The sequence below is a fragment of the Lygodium microphyllum genome, chromosome 24 (assembly GCF_053477565.2).
Source record: "Lygodium microphyllum isolate KBCC chromosome 24, Lygodium_microphyllum_v1.1.10, whole genome shotgun sequence".
In the NCBI taxonomy this organism is placed as follows: domain Eukaryota; kingdom Viridiplantae; phylum Streptophyta; class Polypodiopsida; order Schizaeales; family Lygodiaceae; genus Lygodium; species Lygodium microphyllum.
The window spans coordinates 74,335,001-74,359,484 of record NC_141158.1 but is presented as its reverse complement, the minus strand read 5'-3'; positions in this window follow the sequence as shown (position 1 = coordinate 74,359,484).

The following is a 24,484-nucleotide window of genomic DNA, read 5'->3' as shown; positions in this document are numbered from 1 at the left end:
ATTTTTCGAACTTGCAAGGTTATCTAAAAAGATCAATTTTCATTTAGCTATGTCCTAAGTGCAATGCTGATTGTTTTTATGAAAACTTTATTTTAAGCAATGCAAAAATCATGAGTGCAATTTTTCTTTTATCTTCCATACATCAAACTATATTTCCACTCACCTCATTTATGCATATCTAGTATATATTTTTCTATGTAATTTTCTGTTGATTTAATGCATTGATTATATTTCATTATATTATCTAAATAATTTTCTATAAATTATTATAAAACTCATATGTGTCTATTATCATTAGCAAAATGAAATAGAGAAAGTCACTTTCAACAAAAAATTGTAAAATATTCCCTTTCCTAACATTGTCTATCCATTTTCTGATATTATGATCACATGCGTCGTTAATGAAATAACAATAAATCAAGAAATATATCATACTTAAGATATTTTCTTAATGACAAGAATATAATCCTTTTCCAAGTGAAAGAGTCTTTTCACTGAATAGTTAATTATCATATTACTTAGGCTATTTTCCTAAGCGGTAGTTTATATGTATTTTCTTTAAAATGTGTTTATAATTATTTAAAGCCAAATATAGCAATAAGCTTATAAAACATTATTTTTTTCAAATCAACGAGATGTTACCTCTCTCATGTTTGCTATAGTGGGGGCTTTGCCAATTCCTACTACGTCATTTTCTCCATCGATCACGCTCTTTGCTTCCCTTGCTTCAAATTGGATTTTTGAATTTCTACGACCTCGTGGAGCCATGGATGTCAGGTGAAATTGGCGTGGTAGTTCAGGGAGAGTTAGTGATCATTTAGAAAAAATTCGCCAGCGTTTTTCTTAGCAATATGGGTATATGGGAGGAAGGCGTAACAAGGGATAGAGAAAATGAAAATGAGGTAGAAGAGGGGTATTTTCCTCCTTGAAGGCTCAAACTAGAATGGAAAAGAGAAGTGGAGAAATTTTTCTATCATCATGAGGTCTTCCTTCTTGCTTTCTTTGTTAAGGAGAGGGGTTGTATTTATAACCATAAGGGGAAGCATGTAGTCGACTCATTCTTTTGGCTACTTGTCAAGAGCTAAGTAAGATTTATAAAAAATGCATCCTACGTGTTGGATAGTGGGATGGGGATGATTTTAAAATGCTTTCTCTCCTTCTAGGCATAAAAAACGTCATGATTTTTTGCCTATTTTTTCAAAAACATCTTTTTTTCTTCAAAATGACTTTATTTGGTGGTTTTTGCCAAGTTACCTCATGACTTATCTAGTTTATAAAGTCATGCCATACTCGCTAATACTTAACTTACTCAATATCATGCTCGTTCTTGCATGTTCTTTGTCTATTGATTAAGACTTTTTTTATTTGTCTTGCAGTTACGAAATCAATGTGATCTTTGAAGTGTTAAATGGAATCGGGTATGCTAAATCAAATATAATGCGGGAAAATTTATGATCAATCCATCGTAATATTATTTACGAGGCGTCTTTGCTTTTTGTTGGTTGGAAACATTGAGGCATCTTCTCATATCGGATTGCGGAATTGATTTAATGCAAGACTCAATATTTAAAAAATTATGTGTGATCACTTATGTGATAGCTCGATGAGTAATTTTTAAAACATCTCAAGCTCAAATCCATTTCTTGATATAAAATGTTGTGGTGGGAATATTACATCCTCTTCTCCTTAGAGGAATCGAGATGTCCTCATCTCGAAAAAGAAACTAGGGAAACTATTTTTCTAGAGCTATCTCTTCTATCCGGGTGGCATCCTCCCCATGATAGTCTTTTCACTAGAAAATATACTCTCTACTAGTTCTATTTCTCAAAGGTTTCTTTTTAATATCTAGGATCTTGCTAGGTTGGAGTTCAAGGGCTCCTTGAATAGGTATTACGATTTTCTGGTCATTAAGAATATAATCGTGATTTGCCACATAAGCTTTCAAAAGACTAACGTAAAATACATTGTGGACTTTCACACGATCAAGAAGTTGCAATTTGTAGGCATTAGCTCCTAGGCATTTGAGAACCTTGTATGGTCCACAAAACCTTGGACTCAACTTTTTAAACTTTCCCAATGACAAAGAACTCTTCTTTGGGCATACATGGATGAAAACCATGTCTCCCTCTTAGAAGATACGCTCTTGCTGTCCTAGATCAACATCAGCTTTCGGGCAGTCTTTGGCAGCTTGGATGTCTTGTCTGATAGTTTTGACTTGATCATCCATGCCTTCTAGCATTTTCTTAGAAGTCTCAAACTTTAGGGTTGGATCAGAGAAATTTAGGGGTGTCAAACAATCTTGCCCATACAATGCTTGAAATGAAGTCATTTGTATACTCTGGTGATATGACGCATTGTAGGAAAATTCTACTAAGGGCAAATATTGTATCCACCTTGTCGATTCTCTAGAGGAACAATAAGCTCTCAGTATATCTTCAAGGACTTGATTGACCCACTCCGTTTAACCATCAGTTTGGGGATGGTAAGGTGTACTAAAGCAAAGCTGGGTTCCAATTGCTTCAAATACGCTTCTCTAGAAATGTGACATAAATAGAGAGTCATAGTCACTAACGATCCGTTTAGGCAATCCATGAAGCCTAAAGATTTATTTCACAAACAGTCATGCAATATCTGAAGCTTTGTAGTTGGTCTTGACTGGGATAAGATGAGTGACCTTAGTCAACATATCCAAAATCACCATGATTGAATTATACCCTCCTTGAACAAAAGGTAAGCCAACTATGAAATCCATACTAATGAACTCCCATTTCATCTGTGGAATGTCAAGTGGCTAGAGCTTTCCTGGCATTTTGACATTCTTAGCTTTCACCTGCTGCCAACTTAGGCATTTAGTAACATATTTGAGTACATCATGCTTCAATCTTTTCCAGTAGTAACTTTTCCTGACTGTATTAAGAGTTTTTGCATAGCCAGGGTGTCCTGAGAACGGGAAGTCATGGGATTCCCATAATATCTTCTTTTTCAGCACTTGACTAAGGGGAATGCAGAGCCTTGTCCTGAAATAGAAAAGTCTATCATCCATAGTGAAATTTTGATATTTGACTTTGAGCTTAGGATCAATGTCCTTAACTAGGATTTCTCTAAGCATTAGCTGATACTTAGGATCCTTGTCTACCTCTTCTTTGGCTAGCTCAATGATTGGATTGCTAGGCATTGATATCATGGTAGCTAAAGTGTCTCCTTTAGATGGCTCTTCCATGATAAGTGCATTCAGAAAAGCTTTACGACTTAATACATCAACAATCACATTCTCTTTTCCAAGTTTGAACTTGATTTTAAAATCAAATTCTTGCAAGACTTCAATCCACCAATGTTGCCTCATGTTGAGGTCTGGTTGAGTAAATATCCATTTGAGACTTTTGTGGTCAATGACCAAAGTAAACTTGCTTCCAAGCAGATAGTGTCGCCACAATTTGAGAGCACAACTAATAGCTTGAGATCATGGGTGGCGTAATTCCTCTCATGGATTTTCAGTTTCCTTGAGGAATAGGCTATCGACTGACCTTGTTGCATAAGCACACAACCTAGTGCAAGAGAACTTGCATCAGTTACGACCTCAAACTCTTGGCTTAGGTCAAGTAGCTTTAAAATGGGTGCTATTACTAAACTTTTCTTGAACTGCTTAAAATTGGCTTGCTCAATGGGCGTCCATACAATAGCAATTTGCTTTTTTAGCAAATCAATGAGAGATGCAGCTATTAGGACATAATCTTTTATGAAAATTCAATATTATCCAGTCAGCCCTAAAAAACTTCTCACTTCCTTAAGTGTCGTTGGATGTTGCCACTCTTGAACATCTCTAACTTTGGCTGGGTCTACAAAGATTCCTTCAACAAATACTATGAATCTGATATATTCCATCTGTCTTTTGAAAAATGCACACTTCTTTTTCTTTGCATAGAGCTTGTGCGTCTTCATTGCATCCAACACAATGCACAATTGCAGCTCATGGTCTTCATCTCTCTTGGAGTATGTTAGGATATCATCAAAGAAGACTAGGACAAACTCAAAAAGATAAGGTCGAAAAATGTTTTGCATTAATCTATTAGTTTTAGGAATAGCTTCTTCCTTGATCCTTATTTGGTAATAACTAGATCGGAGATCAATCTTGGAAAAGATTCTTGCCCCTCGCAGCCTATCAAGTAGCTCGTCTTGGATCGAATACTTATTCTTGATTGATACCTGGTTTAGACCTCAGTAATCAATGCAAAGGCAGAGAGTTCCGCCTTTTTATTTTGAAACAATACTGGGGCTCCCCATGGTGAATTACTAGGTCTGATATATCCTTGATCTAGTAACTACTTGAGTTGCTCTTTTAGCTCAATTGCTTCAGGGATAGACATTTTATATGGACTCTTAGTGATTGGAGTGGCTCATGGTTCAAGTCTGATCTCGTGATTGACTTCTCTTCAAGGTGGTAATTCAGTCAGCACTTCTGGGAAGATGTCATCATATTCCTTCAGCCAATATAGCTCTCCCTTGTCTTGTTTATTCTGCTCAACCTTATTTAATTTTATGAGATACACAAGTAATCCTTTTCTTAACCCTTTTATTATCCAGGATGATTTGGTTAGTTGAACCTTGGGTTTTCTTGCCTCACCTTGGGTCATCACTTTTTCCCCCTTTAGGTTTTGAAAAGTCACCTGGTCTTTTTTGCAGTGAATATGTGCATCATTGGGGATTAGCCAGTCCATACCCAACAGGCATTCGTAGGCCCCTAAATTCATGCTTCTAAATCCCATTTCAGAGAGATTGCTTCCCAAGCTAAATGTCACTTTGCAAGTTTGCTGAGTAGACATGATTTCCTTTCCATTGGCAAGTTCCATAAGCAACCTAGATGTAGGTATTGTGTCTATACCTAATTTCTTGGCACACTTTTGTGATATGAACGAGTGTGTGCTTCCACAATCAATCTGAATTTTAAAGGACTTACCCTATCTGCTGGTGTTCAAATCACCGAAAACTGGCGATTTGGACCTTTCTTATGGAGGGTGGCGTGAACTGATGCCCTCTCCATATCGGCTTCCATATTTGGGTTTTTCTCTTCTTCAAGCTCTTTAAGAATTACAGCAGATACTTTTCCTTTTGCAATTGAATCTTGGTTCAGACCTCTGTATTGTCCTTGGCAAGGAATTTGGCCAAGCTTTAGGCCTTGGCTTTTAAAGTGTCATGGCTCATTATAGTGGAAACACCTAGGTACTCTTGAATTACTTCCCGTAGGTATGAAGTTCCCGACTGCATTTGTTTTGGTCCTCTTTCCTTGACCAGGCGAATGCTAACCTTGGGCTCGCTTAACATAGCCCCATGGAGTCCCATTGTTTTGATTCTAGAGCCTATTATTCCTTGGCTTTGATTGAATCTCTTAAATAAGAGGTGTTGCGCATATCAAAGCATCTTGCAGATCAATTGGGCGCATAGATTCAAGGCGTGTGTTCAGAGAAGCATTCAATCCGTGACAAAACTTAGACAGCTGCTGAGCAATAGTCATGGAAGGTGCATATTTAAACAGTGAGATAAACTTTGAGTAATATGACTCCAGGATCATTCCCATCTATCTTAAGTTAAAGAACTCATTCATTTTTAGCGTGTGATAAGATGGTGGCAAATATCGACCACACACAGCTTCTTTCATATTTTCCCAGGTAATAGCTATCTCAGCAAGTCCCTGGTCTTTACACCCTTGTTTCCACCACAGGCGTGCCTCACCGGTCAATTTCAACTTGGTGATCATAGCCTGATTAGTGGGGGTAGTTCTCGTGGCAGTAAAGTAGTCCTCCATGGTCTCGATCCAAATCTCTACCTCGGCTTCAATGTCTTTGCCCTTGCCATCAAATTCCAGTGGCCTAACCTGCTTAAAGGAGATACTTCTTCTCTTAAATATAATGCAATAAAATTTATGATCAAGCCATCGTAATATTATTTACGAGGCATCTTTCCTTTTTCTTGGCTTATCGTATCAACTCTATCAAAGTTGAAACATAGATAGCAAGCATAGTCCAAACGTCAAATATCTCTCTCTTAGCTTGAAGTGAGAAATGGGTAGAGCTTTGTTGTATACTATACACATATCAAATTATATATGCATAAAAACGTGCATTTGATCAAGCTACTTAGGATTGTTGGTATGAGAGCCTTAATCTAGCGAATCCTAATCTATGTTGCCCAGGAGAGAGCCTGAGAGAGATATGTTGTTGGCTACTCAGGAATCAGGACAACGCCATGAAGCTCATTGCATTTTCTGTAACATATCATCTCCATATTCTACTTCAGTAAAATCAAGATCTTCATAATAATAAAGATCTTTATTTGAAATTGGATGAGTTCTTGTAGATCATGATGTTCCTTCTCATGTAGGTATGATCATTTTTTCTTTGCCTTTAGAAGAAGCATAAATTTGGTGAACATCTAGAGTACCTGAAGAGGGAGATACAAAGTGAGAGGTCCATCCTTTAAAACCTCTTATTGGAGAAGTTTTTCCAATATGTAACATTTGATGTTGTCACAATAGAAGGTATTGTGTTGGCAGGCAAGATTGAAGACTTTGTAGAAGACTTGTTGAATTGTTGGCATAAGACAAGAATTTGATCAATTATCCGTTGTAGAGAATCCATTTTCTCAATTAAGCCGGTTAAGGTTAAGTGTGTCTAATTAACAACTTGGATTTCAGCAATCCATGAAGTGGTATCATGTGGTCTCAGATAAGGAGCAGCCTTACACTGATTACTCTCATATTCAAAATTCATGAAGAAGCTTTCTCAATCAACTTTCTACAATGTTGGCACACTCCATGTACAATTTTTTCATGAGAACAAGGATGTGTATGGAATTTTAAAGCATTTGCCTTCTATGAAGGAGAAATCCTTAGTTGTGGTTGCATTGAGGATCTTGGAAGCACTTGCTCTAGAGCAAGGGGAGCTCCTCCATGCTCTAAAGCTTGTTTCTATGACAAAAAAATAGAGTTTTACCTTTAATATTTTAAACTTTGATACTTTAGGGGGTAGTAATTCTTTCTTTTTCGGTGAAGAGATGTCCAACTTCCATTCATGTGGTAATTCTATCTCAAACCAATTTACACAATCTGGAAGAAACCTTTGGGTAATCTCATTAGACTTCATGATGATAGTCTCTAACCTTTGTCTAGAGGAAAATTAACTCCTTCTACAACTCTAGGTATAGCTACTGGCATGCACCTAAATACCATTCTATACTATATGGCAAGATGAGCAGAGGATGCTTTCATTTGTAAACCCATGGTTCTAATATGGAGCATTAATAATTCTGATAAGTATGGATCGTCAATAGCAATTACATAGTTAGGACGCAATTCAAAGAAAATTGGTCCATTAGATAGAGGTGAAACAGCTGCACCTACTATCATATCATGTAGCTGTAGATGGCGTGTATCTAGTATTGCAGCCATGCAAGAGGCACTAAGGCATTGACAGAAGAGGGGAATGATTCCAATAGCTATGTACAATAAGTGGATATAGGGATAGTCCTTCTTATGCTGATGTTTTTGAATCTTTGGATAAACAAGGGATAATAGATTAACATGTTGATCCTCAGAGAGTGAATCACCTACTATGAGTATTCCTTGGTCTTCAATATACAAGGTTGAAGCTTTAAACTTAAAGATCTAATTCTCACCATAGATATGGGATGCACCTATCCCGGATAGAATCCACTTGGAGCTTCGTTGAGATTCATCCGTGATGATTGTCGAATTGCTCAACGACTTGTAATACTCAGACAGTGTCTTCAAAGTAGAGGAGAACACATCACTGCCTAGACCTCACGATGCCATTGACTGCCTTACTTCTCTCAAGTTGGTTAGTGAAAATTTGCTCTGATACCAAACACAGGGTGAGCACATCGAAAGGTGAAAACAATGGAAATAATAAAAAAAGACGGACCAGGAAGAACACTCTGATCTTGAACAAGAGCGTGAAACTCAGAACACATGAAGATACAAAGACTAGATGCTTGCAAAGTGAGAAAACTTAGATACCTTCAACTCAAAAGACCAAATGTTGAAAGTGAGTTGCTCTCTAATTGCATTTTGCTACATGAGTATACAAATGGGGTATTTAAAGGTTTTTAGAAAGAGTTACAAGGCTTCCACGCAAAGAGATAAGATAGCATCTTAGTAGTGTGGCCTGCTGAGAGCATCTTGATGCCTTTTGGTGGGAAAAAAAGATAGTGTACAATCAATGTCATGGGGAATATTGTACAATACTTTTACTTTTTCATTTGTCAAGGGGGTCGTCAAGATAAAAGGTCTACAATAGTGTTTTGGATGCCAAGTATGTGTTCAAATGTGACATCTAGGGCATCAAAAAAGAGTGACCATGTCAAGAGTCTTTTATTCTCGATTTCATTGGGAGCTTTCCTTGTCAAGTACCCTGGCACATGCTTCAAGTCTATTCGGATAGTGAAAGGAACAAACTCAATGAAGAATCTAAAATCTTTGATAGCTTTTATCATAGCCAGTATCTCCTGCTGATAGGAAGGGTAATTTTGCTGGGTACTAGAGAAAATTCTTGTAGCATATCTCCATGGAAATAGTGTAGAAGATTCTTCTTCACATAGACACGCTCCCCAGCCTGAGTCAGAAGCACTTGTATACAATACTAGTGGTAAACTTGTTTGTAAACGAAGAGGAGGAAGATGCTTAATCAGGTTTTTTATATGTTGGATGGCTAGTGTGTGAATTGGTTGTCATTGGAAATTGTCTTTCTAAAGGAGAGAGTAAAGGTTCTTGGAGTAATTGGCAATGTTAGGTGTGGAGGAGTTAATGCAATTCAAGCAACCTAAGAACTGTTGTAATTGCTTAACACTGGTCAGGATATCTGACATATTTAAAAATTTTGTAAGAACATGATCCTGCAATTTAATTGTTCCTTGATTAATTTCCAACCCCAAGAATTCCACATTGGCCTGGAACTTGACGAATTTGGTTGGGGATAGAACCATGCCAACATCTTCAATAGCTTTTGCAAATTGAGTCAAATGCTCAATGTGCTCTTGTACAATTTCTGAAAAAACAAGAATATCGTCGATGTAGACTAGGTAGAAAGGAAATTTAGCAAAGATGTGGTTTGTCCATTCCTGGAACTTTGTTGGGGCAATTTTTGTCCCAAATGCTAGGACAGTCCATTGGTAGTGTCCTTGAGGGACACAGAATGCAATCTTATATTGGTCTTCGGCCTTGGTAGGCAGTTGCCAAAAACCTGATTTTAAATCAAACTTGCTAATAATATTAGCTTTTTTAAAATTTTTCAATAGCAAGTCCTTGAGAGGGATTGGGTGACCATGACCAATCAAATATTTGTTTAGAGGCTTGTTATTTGTTACCATTGTTTTCTTGCCTCGCTTTTGTTCAAAATGCTTGTTGGCATAGAATGCTTGACAAGCCCATGGAGAGTTAGTGGACTCAATTAGCCCTTTATCTAGAAGAGTCTGTATTTCTTCTTTACATAGTACGAGGTCTTCATCTTTCATTCTTGAATGCACTGCCTTGGTGGGGATGGCATTTGGTTGGATAGGGAGAGAAATAGCATAGATGGCCCACTTTTCTCTGTATTTTAATGGATCATCATGCATGAAAGTCTTCAAATGGTCATGTATCTTTTGTATTGCTTTTGCATGTATATGCAATTCATTCTTGATCCATTGGTTTCCAACAGCAGCCTTTTGTGAAGGGGTAGATTCTATGATGGAGTAGATTGTTCTACCAATTTTTGGTAGAAGAGGCATGTCTGCCTTTTTCCCCTTGTAAAAAATAGTGAAATGATTGAACCAAAACATATAGGGCACCAAGTGTTGAAGGATGTCTATTCAAATAAGGAGGTCATACCTCATTTCCCTCATTAATTGTATCTCAATGGGAAGTTTTATGGTACCAAGTTGGATGTAAGCGTGTGTGACATGAATGAGTGTACTTATACTTATCTTCTTATTAGATAGTTCCACTCTAATAGGAGTAGTGGCCTTGATAGAGCTTTTAGGGAAAAGCTCAAAAGGGGCTTTTGTAAGACTGGAGCCTGTATCTAGTAAAGCATCAACATAAAGAGAGAATTGTGCCATGTTTTCAGCTCTACACAAACCATTGGTATGGGACCACCACTATTGAGAGCATTAACTTTATACACCTATGGCTGAGCTAATCGGAATTGATTTATAGGAGTGGTTGGAATATTTGGAGTAGAAGAATTTCACTCTTGGAGAATTGCAGTAGTGCCTTGAGTTTATTCTTTTTGGCTTACCAAATTTCTTCTATATACTTTACACAAGGAATGTAATTCATGTTGCATCAAATGAAAAGCATTTATCATTTCTTCACCTATTTGTTTTGTTCTAGTGGTTACAGAGGAGAGAGACTATAATAACTCTAATGCAATCCTTGGTTGGTGAAGTTTCTCTAGATTGCAGTGCACGAACACGTTTGCTTGGCCTTTTGTTTCTGGCCCAAGTGTGCCTAGCTTTGGTAAATCATGAGGATTAGAGAAAAGCTCTTGTCTCACCTTGTTCTTATGCTTTTTTGATTTGGAAGATGAAGTTGTTGTAGTATTAGAATCATCTAATTTTGATGAACTCTATTTTGCTTGCTTTCCTTTGGATTTTCTCGAAGAATCACTCCTGAAATTAGAATCACTTCTAAAATGAGAAGTAGAGGCAACAACCATAAACAATTTGTTCCTTTTGCCGAGAAAATGCACTGCATGTGCATTTATAGGTTGAAAGTTGTCAGGATGAACAACATCATCCTCAAAGTCTTCAATGAAATATGATCCTGTATTAGATTTATAGTTTGTAGCATCACTTGTATCTGAGTTGGCGGTATGCCAAGAAGTGTTGCTAGAAGTGGCACTATTTGCACTGTCATCTTTCACTATCATAAGGATAATAGCTTTCAGTGTCAGAATACTCTGAATAATCTTCTAAAGAGTCAGAATTATAGTGGTGCAGATTGATTTTTGCGAATTTGGCTTGTGCTTCCCCTTTCTTTGGACATTTGTTCGCCAAATGATACGAACTTCCACAAATGTAGCATTTGAGATCCTTCTTTTTTGAGTCATTTTCATATTCCTTTGATCTATCATATCTATGATAAGATTTCCCACACCAATGGTGGTGTGAGTGTCTTGAATGTCGAGAAGATCTGTGGCCATAGTCTTTCTTCTTGAAGTAAGACTTAAATTCATGTGAAACCGGTTAGAAGAATGCCAATGTCGATGGCTAGTATAGCCATTTCTGGTAGTAGTCTCACAATTATATTTTTCACATCCAAAATCAGCATCAAATTTAGGAGAGATTTTACAGATGGATTGGGGGAACTTCTGGTTGAGCTCTGCATCATCTTCTGATGATGGCAAACCTCTTTGATAGTTTGCTCTATTGTTTGAATTATTTGCCCAACACTATCTATGAAGTTTCTATTTTCATTTTTCATGTTCTGCTTACAATAAAATGGAATTGGCTCGGGGAATGAACATACCACATGCTCTTTCATGGAGTTGTCATGTGCGCCAAGTCCTTCATATAGCAGGTCTCTCATATAGATAAGATACTATTTGTACATTCTAGGGTCACATAACTTAGACTTGAAAAGGGCCTCACGTGCTTCAAGCACCTAATCAAGCTTGTTGCCTACTAATTCATCCAATAAGAGTTCAAAGAAAATTTGAACTAGATTTGTATGTTGAACAATTGCCATTTTTACATGTGGGTGTACAGATACCCACCACTGCTTTAAGCCACCAACAAAACCATGCATCATAGCATTAAGAATATCTATTTTGTTGGTCTGGGGCTTCTCTACTATTCTTTGTCCAATGTAGGCGTACATCATATAGATGAGGAGCTTTATCCCCTTGGGAGAGTTTCCATCAATTGACCAGATTGGGAAAGAACCCACTTTCTCTAGCACTCCAATCTTCTTATAGAAAGTGTTGTAGGAAGGTTTGGATGTGGAAGTAGTAGATGTAGCATTTACAGGGACAAAAGCATTAACAATATATAATTTTGAAGATTTCTTACTTACATGATGATGATGAGCATTCATTTGTGCTCGGAGAATAGAAGTAGGAGAGTTCTGTGATCTATGCAGATTTATGGGGACAAAATCCTCTTCAATCACGCTATCACCATCCTCATCTGATGAAGTGAGTGTGTATGCAACATTTCTTTGGAAAAATGCTTAATCATGGTAATACTTGGCTGGAAGCTCAGTTGGAGGGACATGTGGCGGATGCTGTTGTATGCTTTCACCCATAAATCTAGAATCAACATGACGAGTGAATTCATCCTTATGCTTGTTTTCTGGGTCTATACATAGAGGCATTTGATCCATCAGTGAAGATCATATTCATCAATCTCATCAAAGGCAACATGATAATCTTTCTGGAAACATGAATTCCAGATATTCAGATAGTTGCTCACAGGAGTGTGTCTAGGTTGGAGAGGTTTTTGCAAATCTACTAGCATTGGACAATACATGTGTTGCATTTTCTGTAAGATCATCTACATATTCTTCTTCAATAAAATCAAGATCTTCATAACAATAAAGATCTTTATCTAGAACTAGAGGAGTTCTGGTAGATCCTAATGTTCCTTCTCCTAGGGGTATGATCATTTTTTCTTTGCCTTTAAAAGAAGCAAAAATTTGGTGAACATTTAGAGTACCTGAAGAGGGAGATGCAAAGTGAGAGGTCCATCCTTTTTGCAACCTCTTGTTGGAGAAGTTTGTTCAATTTGTGACATTTGATGTTGGCACAATAGAAGATACTATGTTGGTAGGCAAGACTGAAGACTTTGTAGAAGACTTGTTGAATTGTTGGCATAAGACAAGAATTTGATCAGTTATCTCCTATAGAGAATCCATTTTCTCAATTAAGCCAATTAAGGCTAAGTGTATCCAATTAACAACTTGGATTTTGGTAGTCGATGAAGTGGTATCGTGTGGTCTCAAATAAGGAGCAGCCTTATACTAATTACTCTCATATTCAAAATCATGTATTGCTTTATAACTAAGGAGGATGAAGAAACTTTCTCAATCAACTTTCTGTAATGTTGGCACACACCATGCACAATTGTTCATGAGAACAAGGATGTGTATGGAATTTCAAAACATTTTCCTTCTGTGAGAGGGAAACCCTTAGTTGTGGTTGTACTGAAGGTCTCGGAAGCACTTGCTCTGGAGCAGGGGGAGTAGTAAGTTCTCAAGCTTGTTGCTATGGCAAAAATAGAGTTTTATCTCTAATATTCTGAACTTTGATAACTTTAGGGGGCAATAATTCTTTTTTTTTAGAGAAGAGATGTCCAACTGCCATTCATGTGGTAATTCTATCTCAGACTAGTTTAACCAATCTGGAAGAAACCTTTGGGTAATCTCATCAGACTTCATTGTAATATTCTCACCACAGCATTTCATATCAAGAAATGAACTTGGGCTTGAGATGTTTTAAAAATTACTCGTCGAGCTATCACATAAGTGACCACACGTAATTTTCTTAATATCGAGTCTTGCATTAAACCAATTTCGCAATCTAACACAAGAAGATGCCTCAACGTCTATAGAGGATGTTAGATGTGATGGTCCAAAAATGGAGAATGTTTCAAATGCTTTGTCTGATGCCTTGACAATAAATGCAGAGATGCTTGAGGATTTTGAATGTTTAGATGTTTTGAGAGATAGTCTAAGTGTGTTGGATGCATTGATTTTATTGCATGTGGAGAAAAAAGGTTATCAAAAGTGCTTTCCATGCAATGGATTTTGAAAGACTAGAGATGTTGCTATGTATTTGTTGATGGGTGCATCTTGAGCATGTATATGGAGGTTCCACAGTCTCTCATGTATGATGTGCACCCAAGGCCTTATGACCCTAGAGGGGATGCTAAGTGTGGTTCAAGAGTTGTATAGATGTTGAGTATTTTGATCTATGATCCAGATGCATGCTTGCTAATGTACATGATCAGAGAAGAGCTTGTAATTTGGGTATTTGATTCGGGTGAATGTAATGGTGGCACATACTGGAGGATGTGCATGTTCAAAGGTGGTGGATGTTTTGCTATTATATGCGGACATAGTGTGTAAAACCCTTAAGTGCATCATCATCCAGCTTTCTTATTAATCTAGAGATTCAATGTCATATTAGTCATTAGTGTTAGTGTCCATAGTATGGATTGTTCAAAATTATGATATTTGTGAAAATTTTTAGCCTATGTTTTATATTTTGGACATTATTTCTTGTAAATATTCTCAAAAGGTGTAAAAAACTTCTAGAGTAGCATGTCATGCATAAAGCAAGTTGCTTTTCAACCAATTTTGGAGATCTCATGCAAAAAGAAGGGCTCTCAAATTCATATCGTACGCGATCGCAATTTTCACGTAATAAATAGCACTCAGGATGGAAGGAGGGGAGAAGGAGAGATCCGGGAAAGTTTTGACCAAGTGTCATATTTCAGAACCAATAGAACCATTAGATTTGTCATCTGAGCCATAGAGTAGAAGCTAGTGTTTGGTACAAGTTTTTGGGTATAACAGGGTGAAACAAGACACAGTGAAGGGGAGACTCATTGTAAACAAGTTTTCCGAATCAAGGATTGGTTTTGGGATACTTTGATCTCTAATCTCTTGCATGTATGCTGTTTCATCTCTCATTGGTCTCTACTCTATATAATCTCTATCATCATATCTGCTCTCATACAAGAATCTGCCTGATCTCTTACTATGGTTAATTCTCAGTTAAGAATCTCTCTCACATCATATACATCAATCTATCCCTTACCACTCTTATTGACTCCCGTAGCCAAAGACATGGTGTTTTCTTGGTATACACACAGATGATCTTGACACCACTACACCACCAACTAGCAACAACTACACAAAGACCCTACCAGACTACAAAGTGCCATGCAATTGGCACAACACTAGAAAGGGGTTAGTGTTAACTCTTTCTAAGAAGGCACAACGAAGGAAGCATGTAAAGTAAAGAGTGACATAAATTTTCAAAAAATAGAGTGACAAGAGAAGTGGAAAATAGGGCAACGGTTCGATGCAACAATTTTTGGACAATAAATTTGTTTGGAAATATTGTTGTAAAAGAGAGTCGGGCTCACTCCAATGTAAACTGTAAAATCCAAGTGAGGCATGAGCTCAAGAAAGTTTATACTAGCAAGTCAAAAAATAGTATAAAATGTAAAATAGTGTGTGCACGATTAGGGCCGTTCTAAGCACATTCAATGCTTAAAAATCAATGTCGTATCCTCAAGGACATCAATCTCAACCTTAATCATGTGCCCAAGTACACTGTTGCTTATTGTATCCTTCACAATCTTCTTGTGGAGAAATGTATGAGGAGCACCGAGATGGCTTTGATCCCATTTTAATGATGGCAATGTCATGTGTAATGTCACAAGGTCCAAGTGGACAAAGGGCCACGCCCTGCATCTTAACTATGTTTCATGAGTGGTTCCATTGTATGAGAATTTCTTGATGCATTATTTCCATTGCACTAAATTGTTCAACACAATAAATATTTCATTGTAGTTTGTTTACTTCTTAATTAAAACTTTTTCATGCTATTTGTGTTTGCATTTTCAAAACTACTCATATGTACTTGTGCTAGGAATTCTATTCGCATCTATTGTTGCATGTTTCTAAATTAAGAGTTCTATTTCTAAATAAATGTTAACTACTAAATAAAGATTTGTATTCTAAAAAACTCTCATAGAGGATTGCACAAAATCCCATAGATGTAAACAAGGTATTTCATTTCTTGAAGGGTGAATGAAGTTGCATTGAAATAGGGAAAAACATAAAACTTTAATCCCTAATGGTGCACATACAATGAAAGTACACATCTGTAATGTTTATTACCATGCTGAAAAAACATCTACTCATGTTGATTGTTTGATGTGGAAGATCTGGATGGAACACAAAGCTTTGCAAACTTGGCTAATTCAATGCGCTAGAACCCCACACTTTTTAGATCCTTTTTTAAGCCCCAACGTAATGCTCCATGGAAGCTCATAATCCATCCATTGTGAGCACAATCTTTGGCTTTTTTGCCTTCTATCCCTGTATTGGATTGGCAATGGAATAGGCATGGAACTCCCTCCTTATCGTTGTTCTCTCCGTTTGCTATGTTAGGGTGGTCATAGCTCCCTCTCTAAGGAATCTCCATGTGCATTTTCTTCATCTTTAGTTGAGAAAACCACATCCAAAAGGAGATGATATTCTCTTGTGAATCTTCCATGTGCCCCCTAACAGATCATCCATTTTGTTGAAGAACTCCTACCTAGAAGGCTCAACACCTAACTATGATTCTTTTTTCTTCTTGTTCATAAAAGTCTTCCTTAAATTTTCCCATTTATTTACATTGATTGGAAGATTAAATAAATTTTAGAAGGCTTCACTTTGGGCTTCTAATGTCATACAATGGACATGGATATAAAGAAATATGATACTTCCTATTTAGGTCACGTGCAATGTTTGCCCAATGTTTTGCCTTAAAATTAACTTTGTTCAACAAAATCCATTTGTCCTTGTATAAATCTAGTAGCACTTTGTACTAGGGATGGTGTCCATATTCTAGTGCTCTTTCTCCATCTACAATTCCTATTGCTGTCAACTGCATAGTGTCACTAGTAGGAGCATTTGTAGCACTGCACATGCTTGGTGAGGAAGGTGCAGTGGTGCCCTTGGGGAAATGGAAAGGCCTATAACACCTGATGAAGGAAATATTTCTGCACTTGGACTATCAATGCTACTCAAATGCACTATGAGAGGGGATGAAGGAAAATATTCCAAGCACAGCTCATGCATTAGAGTCTAAAAAGATAAACCCAAGGGCAACAAGATGTTTGAGGAAGCCGTGGTGCTCTCCACAATGTCATTGTTAGACATAGAACTGGAAACTTGGGATTCTAGGAACATCATGGGAGACAAAGGTGGTCAAAAGGAAGGAAAAGCACTTGGTTGAAAGAATGGTTTTTGACCTTCCATCTACTCCTCTCCCTATAGTAAAGTAATGTACTAAAATATTAAGGAAACTAGAATATGATTCAAATGAATTGCTATTAAAGAAGTAAAGCACACTACACATAGCCGTTATTTGAAAATCAAAGTATACACCCAAGCCCAAGCTATTGTAACTATGTAATTACAACATTGAAGTCTCATAAAGATCTAAGGCCAATGCATTGTCAACAATATAATGCAAATGATATAATTGTAGGTGCATAATTATTGTACCTATATAGTGAAAGATATACCATTGCATCATATATCATACTATATAATTGCACCATATATTGCAAACAAGTATTGAAAGACATAAAATGGCATCCTATATAACATGTATATTGCACACAACATGTTGAAAGATATGATAGGTATATCATTGCACCATATGTTGTGACTAAATAATAAATACCAACATTGTCTCCATGTATTTTGCAAAGAAGATGCACATCTTTGACATAAATACATGGGGAAATTACTAGAGATAATGTGAAGTTGTAGAGATATATAAGGCCAAGTAGTTGTCACGAGTGTAGCACACGCAAGTATTGTGGATCGTACATAGACCATTGCGTTATATATGATACCATTATATAGATAATCTATAATTGAAATTCATTGTAATATGCATATCTTTACACCATGTAATGTGGCTATATATTGAGAGATATACGATTGCATTATATATCATGCATATGTCTCTTACAATGTGTTGACCAATATATCATATCTATAACCCTAAACCATATATCATATGCACGTGTCAAAATTTATATATTTGCATAACATAACATAGATGCATCATTACATCAATACAATATGTATATATTAAAAATAAAACTTTGCATCATATGTCGTACTTGTATCACACAAAATACAAAGATAGATACCATACCTTCAACCCCAAACCATATATACATATGCATGTGTTGAAAGATTATGTAAACATGTGTCATCTATCCTATATAACATACACAATATAGAAAGTTTTCATACATAAAATACACACAAAATATTGAAAGTAAACATACATATAATGATGCTACATATATAACAGTTACGGGTTAAAATCGACATTGCATTGCAAAAAACATCATCATGTCAGCCATAATAACAAGCTCTAAATGCAACAATTGATGGCTTTCTGAAGTTCCAATTGACAGCATCAAAATTCTTGTCCTACATATATTAAATGCATAACATCATGCATTACATTGAGGTCACATTGTTGAATGAAACACCATAGAGCGATAAATGACAAGTTCATAGGCAGTACTAAAACATCACACACAATACAACATGCCTATTCATATAGGCCTTTGGAACCCACTCTATACCACATCTCATATTCCAAAAAATCACATGATTGACACCAATGAACATGCCACGTGAGGCATTATGAAAAGTTCATTATTGATTAGAAGCAATATAGTAACATGCCATACATTAACATTCTGAACTCATGTTTCAATAGCATATCAAAGCATCAATTCTCTGTTGCATTTTGCACAGTTAAAGATTTATTGAAGAACAAATGACAGGGTCACACACCACACCTATATCATCATACATCACTTGCAAATTAATAATGAAATTCTAAAAATGTCTTCTACCAAACGAATTTTTCAATGTCACATGGTTTCATGTCTACAAATTAAAACCTTACATGATGACTATCAGTGATTTCATATGTGTGCTTATGGGACTTTTTTGTCATTGTTCTTGTTCAATTTTATATTATTTGTGACTACCCGTTAGTATGTTGAAGTCAATTTCACACCATTGTCAAGTATCAATGGGCTTAGGATCCTAAGGGACAAATTCATTAGCCCCTAGTTGGGTAGGAAAATAAGTGAGAAAGCACAATAGGATAGCACCTATAATCTTCATTACAAATTGTGAGTAGTCTATGGGTGCCTATAGGTCTACATAAATCAACAAGAAAGCTCTTTGTTTTTTGTTGATGGCAACTTCCATTGGAACAAAGTAGGGCATAATTTAGGTTCATTGAGAGAAGATTATTTGTGGTTGATTGATGCATGTGAAAGGAATGATTTGAGAGTTTTTGAACTTCTATGGATAGATTTGAATAGAGATAACAAGCCATTCATTTCTTGCTTAAGAGGTTCTATCTTGATCCTAGGTGATTTTATTACTTGTTGGGATCCCAATTTTGGGGGGTTTTGTGGACAGATTTGGACTTTGTTCTTTTATACTGCTATAAGTAATTGAAATCAATGATTCTAGTTGAAAATAGGAACCTTTTGAAGGGAATAACGTGGTATTTTGAAGGATATGGACTCCTTAGGGTCCTATTTTATTTATGCATGTTTGAAGCCATATTTTGGGTCAATATTACATTATTTTGGGCTTGGATTGATGTATAGCAAACATGGACTCATTTGGGCTGATTCAAATTGGGTTTTCTTTAAGCTATAGTCTCAAAATTATTGTATGAATGTGATTTCATGTATTATACTAAATCCAAGCCAAAGCTTGAATATGATAAACATAAACTATAATTGGGTTTTTGTCTATTCCCTCTATTTTAGTTGTTTCAATTGTTTCTTGCCTTCTTCTTCCATGGATTCTTTTGCATTCCTTCTCTACTCTTCTTACTATAACCCTAGTGGTTTTAAGCTAGATATTATAAATCTCTTGACATCTTTGTTGAACACAAGGTAAAAGGCCTATAGAAGAGTTTTGTAGGATGGGAGATGCTATAGGTCATTCGGATGATGCAAGGCAGTTATTGTAGGTCTTTACTACATACTTGCAATAGCAACAATAATAATAGTAGTTGGACTTTACTTCAAAGCATGAATTTGTTGTCACTAAAGCTTTACAGGCTGTGGAAAGCTACTTGAAACTATTTGATGGCCAAAATATTTCTAATTACCTAAAGGTCTATGTTAAAAAGATGGATTTCTATAGGGTTCCTCCATACACAATGAGCCACTACTTTGTGCACCTTCTAGTGCATGAGTTGAAGCCATGTATAAATGAAATTATGCAAAAGATGAAAGATGTGATGAGTTTAAGAAAGCTCTAAAAGAGGAGTTTTTTTAAATTGAATATATAAGTTTGGTTATTGGCAAGACTTTCATGAAGTGGGTTATGAAACCCAATAATGGTCTTGTAGCTACAAATCTTTTGCATGAGTTTGAGTGTAGATTTGGCTAGTTGGATACTACAAAGCAACATGCTCTTGAATCCAAGAAGATAAATTTATTTCTACTGGTGCAGATCCTACTTTGCAGTTGAGCTTAGAATAATTGTTGGAAGATGAGACTACTGAGTAGGATTCAAGATAGAGTGGTTGGATATAGACATTGTCTTTATGTTGTCAAGGGACAAAGGAGACGAGCTAGGTTTCATGTTAGGCCTATACCTTTGGCCACTACTAAGAATACATAGCATACAAGAAAGTATGTAGCATGTTTCTACACCTGCTCCAATTAAAGAGGATCTCATGGATAAACTAGTTAAGGGCATGCACTACCTATAGTTGAAATTTACAAGGATGGAAGAAAAGGATCGATCTATCGCAACAAGAGCCCCGATGTGGGAAGGATTTGTACGTTGATGTATTTGATGTGAAGTACAAAACATGAGTGAAGGGATTGTGAGAATTACATGGATGCATGGAAAAGAGATTGATTTTCTCTAAAGATCACAAGATCCACTTGCATGAGAATGGTCAACCACTTATTCCAAATTTTGAGAAAGGTGGAATGCAAAAGTTGGTGGATGATATGACTATAGAGAATGTTTATACTACAGTGGAAGCTACTACTTTTGGTCTTTAGATTGAGAAAAATCATGGTTGTGTTGCTATGACAGTAAGAAGGTTAAAATTTGGTCTCATGCTGTGCAGGCAATATCACAGAAGGGAAAAACCCCTAGGGCTCAATTGAATGACATAGGGAAGAGTATTCGTGAGATGGAAGGTTATGATGCATTGGTGGACTCTTTTTTATCTATGTGTATCATGCTAGATCATCGAATATAAATGTTATTGTGGAAGAGAAAAGAAAGAGCGATAATGGTGACCTTGATACATCTAAGAGGGTTATTAGAGGGAGTGGAAGATTTGACTCAAATTAGCCACCTCCTACTAAACATACCATGGAAGATGTTGTAAAAGAGAAAAAGTAGGAGCATGAGAAGGCTAAGGGAAAAAAATCGAGATATAAATTGCAATCGAACATTGAAATTGCACTAGATTTGAAAAAGATTCTTGAGGTACGCATTTTGAATAGCAAAATTGAATTCACTCTAGGAGAGATTCTTAGATTTGCCAAGAGATAGTTCCATAAGGAAATCATTTATATTATCAAGAGAAAGAAGCAATTTGTCAGAGAACCTATGCATGCTAGAATACAGGGTGAAGAACCTTCACATGGTATTCATGCAATTCATGAAGATGATGATGGTGTTGTAATTAAATTAACTACAATGGAATATTTCATTGTTAATGAAGGAAAGCCCATTGATATGGTTAAAAAAGAAATAGTTTGGAGCAATACACAAAGGGTGGTCAGACAAATGCACTATAGTGATAAGGAGGCTTTAGATATGATACCTAGGAGTCATTGCACATGCAATCATTGGGCTCATGCTACTACAAAGACAATTGTTAATGTTGGGGAACTTGAAACTCCTTGTGTTGCACTCACTGATTATGGTCCAATAATTAGTGTCATGGTTTGGAGCTTGTATGAGAATGATATATGGCCGTCAACAGATATTGATCATGAATGGAGCATAAGGGCAATCATCAATTCATTAGGAGATTTGTATGTAGCTTTGTCAAATGTCAAGATTACTATAGGTGATGTCTAGGATGATGAACAACTCTTTTAGTGCAGGATTCCTCTTCTTATCCCATTATTCTTGGATAGTATATATAATTGTTGTAAGTATAGAGATGAAAATCTTAGATAATGATTAGCCTATGCATGGATTAGGAGTCGAGATGGTAAGAGAGTTGTTTATTTTTTTACTATTTGTGTTAATAATGCCAAGAATTGAGATATATTGATAGATTATCCATTGCCACGAAATGTAAAATAATTCACATAGTCAAGTGCATAATGAGTGCCCTTGTTAAGCGGAACTACAATGGTTCTAAATGGGAAAATCTCTCACCTCATATAGCAAGCTCAAGTGCTTTTTCTTCTAGTTTCATTTGATAGGGCTAGAAAGCACAAAGTTTTGTATGCTTTTTGAGAGTAGAGACTATGAATAGGGCTACAAAGAAATATATTTTTGAGGCTAAAAAAGATACTAGAAGACATGGATTATTGGCTACATATGAATGTATTTATAGCATATATAATGGGCTATCTTATGTAGATATATTGGCTGAGATTTCAGCATAGTTGAAATCTCAGCAAAAGTTTAAAAAGGATATGATACATGTGTGTTATTTGGACATGTATCATGTGATAGCTAATTTTATGATGCTTGAGTGTCTATGCTCAAATGACAAGGATGAAGCTAAGGTCAAAACAAAGTATAATATAATAGATAAGAAAGTAAAATCGATTGCAGTGCCATTGCTTCTAGATAGTGAAAAGATGATTGACTTGGCTTCTTATTAGCCAAATTTGAGGGATCTAAAGAGATTGGTCACATGTTCATTGTTGTAGAATCTCTTAAAAAGTTGAAAATTGATTGTGATGAGTTTCTACTGATTGTAGAGAGAAGTGATGTTTTGAGGAGATGTTGCCTAGGCATGGTAGGGCTTTTGTATTTGAGCTGCCCATGTACCATGGAACTTGCAGCCAACTCCAATGCCAAAAGCTCATTTGTAGCAGTTGATTGATATTTTGAACGAAATGATAACGATGGGAATTCTAGAATCTTCCCAAGCTCCTCAAATAGATGGTTCACTATGCCTTAAAAAAATGGGGCTTTGAGATTTATACAGGATATGTAGCCAATCAATGAGGTGACTATTAGGAACGTGGGAGCATGTCCTATTGTTGATGAATTTGTAGAGGATTTTGCTAGGAGAACAGTATATTCCCTAGGCGACTTATACTATGGCTATGATCAGTTCCAACTAGCAATTGAAAGCAAGAAACTTACTACCATGAAAACACCATTGGGATTAGTGTGCATGTGCACTCTACCATAGGGGACAATGAATTTTGTTGCAAACATGATAAATTCTATGAATGAGGTATTATGGGATAATATACCTCATTTGATTGTGCCTTTTTTGGATGATGTGCCAATAAAAGGGTACAGCAAAGAGGATAAGGATGAAATTAAATGAATATGAATGTAGATTATTCATTGTTGATCATATTGCTGATTGTGAGAAAATCCTAGATAGACTGGAAGAGGTAAACCTAACTCTTTTAGGTCAAAATTCAACCTTTGGTGTGAATGAAGAACTAGCTGTTGGACATATACGGACCATATGGTAGAAGACCATCACCAACAAAAGTAGATGCAATTGATTTAAAGAATGAGACTTGCTCTTCAGTGATATATGCAATGAAGTTTTTGGGACCCTATGTATTTTATCTTATCTAGATACCACATTTCGTGCATATTGTAGATGCACAGTATCAACTTCTGAGGAAAGGATAGAATTTCCAATGGGATAAGATTCACAAGAGGGCTATGAGGAAGTTGAATACATTAGTGAAGGTTGCAGTTACTTTGGGAAAAGTAAATTACACGGGTGGAAGATCCATTGTCATCATGGCGAGGATACGAGTTCAATGGGCATTGGTTGGGCTATTGGACATGAGGGATACAAGTATATAGTAAGATTTGGGGCAAAGGTGTTGATTGAAAGATAGAGAAGATATATATAGATAAAGAGAGAATTGTGGAGAGTTATTACAACTTTGAAATGTGATAAGGAATACTTTGTTGGAGAACCAATGATTATGGAGACTGATTGTTTGCCTCTTCTAAGGATGATTACTAGTTGTTCTGCTCAAAATATTGCTATGTTGAGGTGGATTGCCTATATAAAGTGTATGAATTCTAGAATCTGACACATTATAGGGAAAGATGGCCCACTAGTAGACATGTTGTCTAAAGCTAGGTATGATGAGGAGGAGGATATGATGTCTAGGAATAATGAGGTTGAAATTGCAATTGCTGCACATGTTCATGATTGTCATGTTTCTTCGGTGGAAACTTTTTCAAAGGAGCTTTGTGATGAAGAGTGGATGCAAATTGGACCATATTTTATTACTTTGACCAAGAGGGATGGATGGACTAATCAAAAGAATCAAGAGAAAAGCATATGGCTACTTTTTGAAGAATGGTTTTCTTTGGAAACACCTGAAGAACAAGAGGTTCTCCATTGTGAGAGGTGTGTGATAGGGAGACTCAACTACAAATTATGTGAGGTTTTCATGAGAGCTTATGGGCTGGTCAGAGGGATCTTTGGACTACCTTTGAGAA